This window comes from Otolemur garnettii, unplaced genomic scaffold, assembly GCF_000181295.1.
Source record: "Otolemur garnettii isolate 467f Iridium unplaced genomic scaffold, OtoGar3 scaffold00033, whole genome shotgun sequence".
NCBI classification, from domain to species: domain Eukaryota; kingdom Metazoa; phylum Chordata; class Mammalia; order Primates; family Galagidae; genus Otolemur; species Otolemur garnettii.
In genome coordinates, this window is record NW_003852428.1 from 1,853,434 (window position 1) to 1,865,434 (window position 12,001).

General features: G+C 40.4%; 1 pseudogene; it reads left to right on the forward strand.

Moving 5' to 3' along the window:
• The first annotated feature begins 237 nt into the window (after nucleotides 1-237).
• LOC100941562 lies at nucleotides 238-7,790 on the forward strand (annotated as a pseudogene).
• Nucleotides 7,791-12,001: the final 4,211 nt, after the last annotated feature.

A 12,001-nucleotide genomic window follows, 5' to 3' on the forward strand; every position in this document is an offset into this window, starting at 1 on the left:
GGAATTTACTGGAGGATAGACTTATAGATGCTTATTCTGAAAGTGAGTTTATGGACATAGCTTCACCCTCAAACATTCAGAAAAGTTATTCACCTGCTCCAATTAAAAAAATAGAGAAGAGTTGCTGGATCATTCGTGAACATTAGACCAGTTAGGCTGGTCTCCAACAGCTAGAACCCTGCTGGAGCAGCTCGCAGCTCTGGGAAGGAGGGACGAGGCCCGAGGAAAATTGTAGCCATGGCAGTGGCTGTGGCTCTGGTTTAAGCTGTAATTAGGTCAGACCTGGGCACTGCAGAAGAATTGGCCAAACATGAATATCTGCCTTTGGTGTCGAAGGTTTGCACTGAGCTGGACAGTCATGTGGGCATCAAAAAACAAGGATCTAGCTGAATTTGTGATCAGTCTTGCTGAGAAAAATATCACCTTTGATATTTTTACCGCTTGTCTAGTCAAAAGTGGTGCAGAATTCACAGACTCTCTTATTAGTAACTTGCTGCGTCTCATACAAACCATGCAGCCTTCTGCAAAGCCTTCTTACAAACAAAGATCTAGTTGTTAAACCAAAAAAGAAAAGCTGAAGGAACACTTCCCTCTCCTTTGCCAACCAGACAACCCTTCTGTCTGGACTATGACCATGCTGGACGAGGATGATGTGGGAATTGCTGTGGACGTCCTCAAAAAACTGGAAGCTTTCCTGCCTGGTGCGTCAGGCCAGGGAAAGCAAAGAGACGCTGAGCAACAGAGAAAGAAGAAACCGACACGGAGACCACACGCGGAGCCACGATCCCGCTCTGGATAGCGTTCCAGGACTCAGGAGAGGAATAAAGGGAAGTCTAGATGATACAGGACAGGTAGCACCCCGCCAGCTGAGCTGAGCTGGAGGACCTGCAGCCTTAGCCCTGGTGGCGTTGGTGCAGCAGCAGCTGACAGCTAAACCAGTGGGATGTGGGGGGCGTAGACAGAGGGGCCAGACAACTGATGGGGAGACACTGGGACCTTAGGTCTCCCTCCCTTGCACTTTCACCTGAACCAGGAACCCCACTTTTAATAGGCCTGGTCAATTTCATGGCCTCATCAATTTCGTGTAAATTTCCCAGGCCTCAATTCCATGAATGGACATTCATTAATACCTTCATTTACCTTGCCCCAGCTAAACGTTTACCTTGCCCCAGCTAAACGTGAATAAAAGGACTGTATTAATTCATTAACTGAGTTCCAGCTAAATGTAACAACTGAGTTCCCGCTGAATGTAACTTTAGTGGACCCCTGCCAGCTAAATGTAACAATCAAGTTCAGCTAAATAACCCCATGAGACTGTATATACCCCTGAGCAGAGAGCCCAGGGAGAGGCAGAGAGAGAGAGCAAGAGCTTCCCTCCCCTCAAACCTGAGTTCTGTCTGCCAGGAGCTTAGGTGTTTTTGTATTCTTTTCTTTTCTGTAAATAAATCCTGTCTTACCACTGATCTGTGGTCCGTGGATTCATTCACCCAATCACTAAGACCAAGAACCTACTGAAGACAAAATTCGGGTATCATAGATGTAGGTCCCAGAGCAGAAGCAGAGTCCATGCCAGGACAGGGACAAATACAGGGAGAGGACTCTGGACAATGGCAGGATAAACACGGGACCCCCTGAAGGGTCTGCTACGGGGACAGTCACGGTGGCAAAGTCACCAGCATCGTGCAGTTGGGTTGCTTTGTGCAGCTGGAAGGAGGAAGGAAGCCATGGGAGGGCCCTGCGCACATCTGGGAGCTCCAGCGGGAAGGCCCTGTCGGGGGGCAGGTGAGCCCCTGCCAGAGAGTGAAAGTGGAAGTTCTGTCCTTCACTGGGACCAAGACCAGCCTGAGCACCAAGGATGTGGATCAAGAAGACCGGAGAAGATTTAAACCCAAATTGACCACAAAGTCTTGTCGGGGAGACCAATGAGGAGGCCTCAGTGCAGAATGTGGACAGACCGGCTCTTCTCCCTTCCTCAGTGCCCCTGAAGGAGAGGATGACTTGCTGGAACGCAGGTGCCTCGCCTGCATCTCAGATCCAGGGAAGTGGGAGATGGAACAGATGATCGCTGCCAATGTCCTTTCCAAAGAAGAATTTCCAGACTTTGATGAAGAGACTGGTATTCTCCCTAAGGTGGATGATGAGGAAGATGAGGACCTGGAGATGGAACTAGTTGAGGAAGAGCATCTATCCCTCCATCCCTGAGAGGGGACACCAAGCCAAGCATGGACACAAGTCCCACTAAAATTATTAAGAACCCAGATGTCTCCCTCTCCCAGAGAGTGGTGGTGCAGAGTGCCTTGGCTCCCATCTTTACTATCCCAGGTCGAACAGATCCAGTGGAAATACTGTACACAAAGGAACCCGAGACAGATTATCTGGATTCCAGCCTGATCACTGTCATGCATATCTATTTAACAGAGCCACCAGGTGACATCCTGGTCTTCCTGACTGGTCAGGAAGAGATTGATATAGCTTTTGAGATCCTGTCTGAAAGCATCAAATGCTCCTGAGTTAATTATTCTCCCAGTGTACTCTGCTCTTCCCGGTGAGATGCAGACCTGAATCTTTGACCCAGCTCCACCAGGCAGCAGAAAGGTTGTGATTGCCACCAGCACGCAGACATCACTGATGATAGACGGCATCTACTATGTTGTAGACTCTGGATTTGTGAAGCAGAAAGTTTACACTTCAAAGACAGGGATTGACCAGCTCCTGGTGACACCTAGTTCTCAGGCACAGGCAATGCAACAAGCTGGTAGAGCTGGGACAACGGGCCCAGGGAAGGGTTACAGGCTGTACATGAACTTGCCTACCAGGATGAAATGTGGACCACCACGTGCCGGAAATCTGGAGAACTAACTTAGGTGGGACAGTGCTGCTCAAGGCCATGGGCATTAATGACATGCTGTCCTTTGATTTCATGGATGCACCCCCAGTGGAAACATTGATCACAGCCATGGAGCAGCAGCACACACTGGGGGCCTGGATGAGAAGGGCGAGTCTCCTCTGCAGCTCCTGCTTTGCGAAGTCCTGATCATCCTGTCTGTGCATCTGGGCTGCAGGGAGGATGCTGCAGATGGAATCCCTGCTGTCTGTGCAGAACGTCTCCTACAAACCCAAGGACAAACAAGCCCTTGCTGATCAGAAAGCCAAGTTTCACCAGACTGAAGGGGCCCACCTCACTCCGCTGGCTGTGTACGACTCCTGGAAGAGTAAGTTCTCTAACCCACAGTGCCACGTCTCAGGCTCATTCCATGTGCCAGGCCCAGGACATTCTCATGCAGAAGTTGGGCGTAATAGACAGTCACAGCTGGTTGTTGTCTCCAGTGGTAAGTCCACAGTGTGAGTGCAGAAGGCCATCTGCAGTGGGCTCTTCCATAATACTGCCAGGAAGGACTCATTGGAGGGTTACCGGACACTGATTGCCCAGCAGGTGGTCCACATCCACCCTTCCAGTGCTCTCTCCAACAGACAGCCGGAATGGGTGGTGTACCACGAGCTGGTGCTCACCATAATGGAATACAGGTGTGAGGTCACCACCGTCCACCCCCGGTGGCTTGTGGAGTTTGTCCCACCTTCTTCAAAGTCACTGACCCAAACAAGCTAAGCAGGCAGAAGAACCAGCAGCAACTTGAACCCTCGTACAGCCTCTAAGAAGAGCCCAGGCCTGAGAATATCCTAGACCGTCCATCGACACTGAAAGGCGAGCTTGTCCGTTTGCCTCCCCAGCAGCAGCAGCAGCCGAGGGCTTGGACTTAACTTTTATCTATGAAATGCTGGTACAGAGGATGCAGCTTTCCTGTGACTGAATATCTCAACTGGGCATTTTCTAAACTTGACTCATTTCTTCCCTGATTTTAAAATTGGTACAGAGATTTAAGCCTGGCTTAAAGCCAGAGACTCCAGTCCCCACTACCCCAAGTCTTGGGACCAGTTGGAAGCTCAGAGCCAAGATGGGGACACATTGCATCATCTTCAAGAAAGGGGCAACCTGTATTGCCCTGGGATGGGAAGGCGAGTGTGAGCATCTGGCACAGGGACACACTGAGGCCCCTGGTGTCTTCTGGAGGACGGAGCCACTGTGCCCATCTCGAGTGTTGATCCAACTTCCTGCCCCCTCTCCAGCTCCTGTACTTCAGCTTAACTTCTTGGAAATATGTATTTTCATAAGAAAACAAACAAGCAAGCAAACAAACAAAAAGAATAGTCTCCAAGTCCATCCAGGTAAATACAAAAGATGCAAAGTTCACATCTTTTTTGCTTGTTTTTGTATAGTCTGGTCACCAGCCCTTTGATTTCTAACAAGTGACTATCTCCCCCTACTCTGAAGGTTGTCTGTTTGCTTTGTGTCCTTAGCCGTGTAGAAGCTTTTCAACTTGATCAGGTCCCATTTATAATTTTGCTGCAGTTGCCAATGAGGTCTTCATGAATTCTTTCCCAAGGCCCATACAATTAAGAGCTTTTCCCTACACTTCTCTCTAGGGTTTATCTTTCATGTCTTAGATTTAACTCTTTTATCCAGCATGAGTTAATTTCAGTAAGAGGTGGGGGCCCAGTTTGTCTTTTATGTGTGGCTAACTTGTTGTCCCAGGAGCCATGATGACTGCACTATTGCATCCAGAAACTCCCAGGGACAAAGTGGCTGTCCAAGCTTCCTTGACTCAAGTGCTAACTGCCCTCAGTGCTGCTTGATTATCTCAAGCACAGTTAGCATCATCTGACCTGATGACCCGATGACACTGTCCAGGTTATCTCTCATCCCTGGTCTGAGTCCTGCTTTGTTTGTTTTCACTCTGTTCAGGCACGTTCTGCTCCAGTTTTCAGGAACTGGTTGATACAGGATTTCCCCAGTCAGGACTGAACAGAGATTCCCCCATTCTCTAGGCCCAGGTGAGCCCAGGAATCAGACCCCCGTTTCCAGGCACAAACAGGCTGCCTTTTCCAGACCACACCCTCTGGGCCCTGCCAAGATCATGAACAAAGCAGCCTGAGATATTTGTGGGGTGGTTCTACCTTGAGTAGGGAGCACTCAACCCAATCCTTTCCCTGAGACAAAAACTGCAGAGATGGACTACATTCAACTTTGAAAGGATATTTTTCCACTTGGTAAATCCTAGCCAAAATGTAATTCTCCAGACAATATATATCCCTACACGAAGGACCCAGGGAGACTTCTGAGTTGGGTCTTCCCCTTTGCCAGAAGATCTGGTGCTTTTTTACTTTTTATGTATTCCTTTCTGTCTAAAAAAATCCTATCTTACCACTAAAAAATAAATTGTAAAAAATGTACTCTATCCATAGTCACACTCTGAGATAGAAGGGTTTAGGCTGGCTACCACATATAAACCTAGGGGAGGGGCATAATTGTGTTCATAATCGTGTATGATGCTTGCAACGTCAACAGTAATGGCTTTGGCAATTCAGTAAATGACGATGCCCTTTTCCAACTTAAGGAAAACATGTAGGAAATAAAGAATATCAGTGACAGACTTCATCTGAATATGTCGTGCATGAATTGCTTATGGAAAATTAAAGTACAGATGTGGGTAGACGATATATATATGCATATACATGTGTGTATATGTAGGAATGTGTGTGACTCTGTGTGTGTTTATGTGTAGGTAGGTTGGCTACATACTATGCATAATAACATTGCTTCATTTGAAAATACAATAATATGAAGTAAACATTGGATAATCAATAATTTATATATTTACAATTCAAAATAACTAAAAGTACTATAATAACTGATTAAGTTAAGGTTGAATCCTTTTCACATAGTCCTTATTAGTTGTGCGGCCAAGAACTTTATTTTATTTTATTTTTTTTCTCTATACACGTACATGTGTTTATTTGGTTTCCACTTTTTGCCTTTTATTTTAATGCCTTTGCCATTATTTTGATAATAATAACAATGTTTAAGATAAGGACGAGAAACAAAACTCATGTAAAGAATAAACGAAGATAGCCAACAATTTTAAAACCCCCGACTAAGAGAGGCTTAATTGCCTACTTCATTAATTTAAGCATAGACATTATCTAGCTCTTCTAGTTCCCTGCTCTAGTGTTCCTTATGTGTAGATGGATTAAAATACAGAGTCAGGTATTTCTGTACGAGCACAATCTCTGTCGCCTTGATTATCTTTCTAGAGAGAAACTAGTTTCTCAGGCAATAGCATTTCAAGATTTTTACATTTTTGTTAATCCTTCCTTAAATGATTTAATGTGAATAAGTCATTTCATTCAGCTAAAGAATAGAAGACTCTCTGAAGCCAACAGCTTTCAATACGAGTTAGTGTTACAAGTGCATGCTTAGATGAGACAAGAAAATTCCAATCATGCTGGGCGCGGTGGCTCACGCCTGTAATCCTAGCACTGTGGGAGGCTGTGGAGGGAGAATTGCTTGAGCTTAGGAGTTTGAGACTTGCTTGAGCAAGAGTGAGACCCCGACTCCTAAAAAAAAGAAAAACCCAGTCAGGTGCCTCCGCGAGCACCTGTAATCCCAGCAGCTTCTGGAGGCTGAGGCAGCAGGATGCCCACAGCTGAGTCTGAGGTTGCAGTGAGCTATGACATCATTGCACTCTGCTCAGGGCATAGGGTGGGACTCTGTCTCAACCAAAAAAAAAAAAAAAACACCAAAAAATAAAAAAATCCAATCAAAATAAAAAACCCAAAAATATTTTAGATCTCCATTGGTGACAGAATCATATATAAAGAAACATTAGGCAGAAGGTATTCAGAAAAATATCTTAAGATAAATCATGTTCAGTGATCTATTTTTACTCTGAAAGTATGAGAAAATTATAAGTTTTTTAAGTCACTAGTTTGCAAAGGAATCCTAGCAGTACAACTGTATGTACTAACATTTTATTATTTTGAGACTACTTTATGTATGAATACTGGTTTATTTATGTGCAGTACAGGCAGCTGATTACTTTTAGTTTAATAGGCTGTTCATTTACTGTGAAAACTAATGTGACATTTCTCTGTTATCACAGTGATTTTAGAAGAAAACTTTTAGAAAGTTATACAGTGAAATATCTTCTTTGCCTTGGGATTTTGCCTTATTCCTAGATTTCTTTTCCTAAAAAGAAACTACCAGTAATACTATCTAAATTATTATAGTCCTCCCCTCAAAGGAAGTTAATACATTGTTCTTACATTATGTGAATTTAGGTAGAAATTTTATAAATGTATGTGGGTGCATATATCCAGTATGTATATACATATATACGTGTTTGTAATTATTTTTATCATTTTTGTTTAATATTGTGTCTGTGTTTATTAACATTATTTACTTAGAAATATTCTTTTAACGATGGTAACATTTACTTTAAAATTATATTTATTACTTATTTTTTACTTTAATTTTCAGATTATGACAATTCAAGCAATGTAATAAGATGAAAAGATTTTAGTGATATTAAGGAAACGATTGATTTTTATATTAATTTCTTTATCATGGAGGGCATGAATAATTAATTATCAAAGTGGGGGAAAAAAGGCAGAGAATTCAAGAGTACCCTACAAATTTCTTGTAATGATTCATCTCAGACCATCTGTGTGGTAACAGTAAGTGAGGAGAAAAAAATATGCCCACGTGTTTTTATTCAAATGTAATTCAGTCCACTTTCTCCATCAAACTGGTTTTCACTTCCCACTGACGGTGATTATATTTTTCACATAAATGTGATGAAAAGATCATTGTGTCTTTATACCTGCAGTTACCTGAATATAGTTCCTTGATTATAACTCCAATTGCTCGAACATCACCTCCATACCTTTTGTGAATCTCGTCTCTCTGTATCATTTTGGAAAAAGTTACAGGATATTTTCTGAATTTTTATCTCAGTGTGTACTGTATTCATTATTTTCCCTCATTCTTACACAACGGGAGAACCAATCCACGGAGTTTACTTTCAATAAGTAGAACAAATCAAGCACAGGACATGTACACAATCTCTAGTGCCATTGACTTTCCCATCATCTGGACAAAGGTTCTGCCTGGTTGTTGTCAAGATGTTGCTGCCTTTTCATTCTAAGTGGACAAAATCAACTTGTATTTTTGATAGCTATTCTTGTGGAAGGGTTGTGTGGTTTTGCAATAACATTTAGAGAATTAAAATGTAAGCTGTTAACCTTAAAAACAAACAAACAAACAAACAGCAGGCATTGTTTTACCCAAATTTAGAAATGTACTTGGACAAATAAATGTTCAGAAAGGTTCAGTTACACAAAGTTGTTGGGTCCTAGTCAGCAAAATATCTCAAGAATGGAAGAAAAAGTATCCAATGTACTCAGTCTTACTGTGAAACCAACTTAGAGCTTTCTTATCAAAGCTATAACCCAATTATAGCCAAAGAAGAAGGAGAAAGGAGAGAGGGAGGGGAAGGCAGGAGGAAAGATGGGTGGAGGGAGGGTAATTGGTGGGACCACACCTACAGTGCATCTTACAAGGGTACATGTGAAATTTATTAGGTGTAGAATATAAACGTCTTAACACAGTAGCTAAAAAAGTGTCATGAAGGCTATGTTGACCAGTTTGATGAGCATTTCAAATTGTATGTAAAACCAGCACATTGTATACCATGATTGCATTAATGTACACAGCTGTGATTTCATTAAAAAAAAAGAAAACGGAACTTTCACATATTTCTATCCATAATTATTTTTCTGAATATAACACACTTCCTCTAAGAAAGGGAAAGGTTCTTTGCTGACGTGAGTTGATAGAATCCAAAATCTTCTTTTTAATAGTCTGAGGATACTATTTAATGCTGTTTTTGTGTGGATTAGTTTGAGCATAATACTATGTGTCATGACTTTATTATAGTTTTAAGATAGGGCAGTGATTAGGCTGCCTTAAAAATAAACCTTTGCTATTTGTTAAGATTCTGGGTATGTTGTAAGGTCTCAAGACATCAATATGAATTATATGGAATATATGGAATATATACAATACATATATATGATATATATGTGTGTGTGTATAAAATTATATATTATATAACTTTTTACAGGTCCAATCTAATTGAACTGTGTTGGAAAAATGGTCTTTGTGTTAGCATAGAGTTCTTTATTTATTTGCCACCGACCTGCTGGTCTGTAATGCACTGCAGTTCTTTTTGTTCCTCCAAAATCTGATGATGATGAAGATGAAGTGGTAACTCATCTTCACCTACTGGATCACAAATTTCTCATTCTGAAAATTTAAAATAATTAGTAAACATATCAAATGTTTGCTTTTGTAAAGTCTTTACTTAACATGATAATGCAATCATTTTCCCAAATGAATTTCTCCAAGATTGTCTGTATCTGATTTCCAGATTCATAAAATGAACTGGTTTATTGATATCTCCACCCATATGTCTCCACTTCATTTCCACCTTCACGTGTAAAATAGCAATCTTGCTTTTGCCATCACCCCCTCATCACCAAAGCTGCTTTTCTCCCACTCTTCCATAAATTGGTAAATGACAACATTATTCATGTACTCACTCGAGCCAAAAACTTTAGATTAAATTTTGGTTTACTTTTCCTAACGTCTCACATCCATATCATAAATTAACCCTGTCTGATTTACATTAACATACATCCAGAATTTGATTAATTGTGTTATATCTTAGACACCACATTTTTATTGCTAAGGTAATGGGATCTTTTCTGTTATGTTTTTCACAATGGGGACGTGTGTGAGCGAGACTGTTGGCGTCTGAGAGTGCACAGGTAGCACAGCCAAACCCTCTCAGGTAAGGCTGGCCTTAAACCACCTGCCCAACAGCCATCTGGGCAAGCCCAGCTGAGATAAGCAAGCCTGTACCAATTCTGAAGAATTGACTGGACAGCCTAAAAACTTACGGGAAGAAAAGTTGATTGCTTTTTGCTACTGGCTTATTGTGATTGCTTGATACACAACATTATGTAATGATAAATTAGTGGAAGCATATGAGTGTGTGTGTATAAATTTTCTTAGTTTAGCCTTGTCTTGTTTTGGTAACATAAACATGATCAAATACATTGGCTTGGTTAGCTTGTCATGTTTTCAATGTTTCGAATACATTTTATGACAACTTATTTCTTCATTCTTAAACATTAAAATTTTTTTTTATTTAGATTTTCTATAATTTCCTGAACCAAATTTGCTGTTTGATAAGCTTTAGAAAATTTAACATTTCATTCACATCTACGTATATGTTTGAATCAATATTGTTGCCTTACTGAAAGTTTTAGCTAAAATTATGTTCTTTTAGCATTGATGTTTCTTGCCCTTTAATATATTTATTTAACCCTATAAATAATCCACTTAAAATTTAGCTGCATCCTCTTAAACATTCTAAAAATAGCATTTTACTTTCATTTAAGAAGAAATTATTATTATCAAGATTTTTTTTTTTTTTTTTTGAGACAGAGCCTCAAGCTGTCCCCCTGGGTAGAGCGCTGTGGCATAGCTCACAGCAACCTCCAACTCCTGGGCTCAAGCGAGTCTCCTGTCTCCACCTCCCAAGTTGCTGGGACCACAGGCGCCTGCCACAATGCCTGGCTATTTTTTTTTCGGTTGCAGCCATCATTGTTGTTTAGTGGGCCCGGGCTGGATTCGAACCCACCACCTTAGGTGTATGTGGTTGGCGTCTTAGCCACTTGAGCCACAGGCGCTGAGCCGAAGAAATTATTTATAAATAATTTTTCTGTAGGCTTTGGGTGTGTTTTGTTATTTCCTCAATTTATTTCTCCATGGTAATTAAACATGACCCACATTATAGATATTTTTTGAAAATTTATAGTGATTTATTTGCCACCATATAAATAAGAGTATTACATGTGAATGATTTTTGCTTTAAAATACTGCATTGCTCTTATTAGGTATGGAGTTCTTTGGCTTTTAGTATTATTTTGTCAATTGTAGTATTCAAATTCTTGTATCCTCATTTTTCTTTCTACCTTATACCTTTATTTCTGGGAGAATATTAATAAAATTATCAACAAGTATTTTAATTCTCAATTTGCACTAATTCTATCACAAATATAAAACACATTTTAAGTAAATACAAATATACAGCCATTATATCTTTTGCAGTATTATTCCTTCTATCAAAGTCATTGTATCTTTTTTCAGTTCTTTTTTTTTTTTTTTTTGAGATAGATTCTCACTTTGTCACCCTCTGTAGATTGCCATGGCATCATAGTTCATAGCAACCTCCAACTCTTGGGCTTAGGTGACCCTCTTGCCTCAGCCTCCCAAATAGCTGGAACTACAGGCGCTCACCACAATGCCTGGCTATTTTTTGTTGCAATTTGCCTGGGGCCGGGTTTGAACCCACCACCCTCAGTATATGTGGCCGCGCTCTATTCAGTGAGCCACAGTCGCCCCCTTTTTTTTCAGTTCTTTCCCTGTATATAATGTTGCCTCTTCCTAGAATTGCTGATCTGCAACTTAACTCCTGTTAATGCTGTTGATTTAGTCTATCTTTTTTTTTCTTCACCTTTTTATATCACTTCAGTTTATCTGTTTTGAAAAGAACATGTCTGAGTTCTTTTTTTTCTAATCCTTTCTGGTTTCTATCTTTGAAATATTGAGTTTAATCCTTTTTATGATTATTCGTAGTTTTCTACATATTTAACTTCTGTTTGTAATTTTTTTTACAATTTGTTTTGTTACATTTTTTGCGTTTTCTTTTGTTTTGATTGTTACAAGTATTCTTTTGCTTGTTTATTATTTGGCATGTCTTATCTTCTATTTATATTTGTTTAGTGTTTCCCTTAACAATTTAATTTCATGTTTAGCTTTATTTTTTTTTAAAAAACTATAGCGTCCACTACATATCCTTCATCATGCAAATTACAACAGGCATCTGAGTTTGTTTGACTTCTTTTGTTGTCAACAACTACAATGATGGTGTCATCTACAATTCTTTTATCTGCAATTTTAATTATGTTGAATAATAAAGTTTGATTCTTCTGAAACATAAGGTACACTAATGTTTGTTTTCCATTTTTCCAGTAT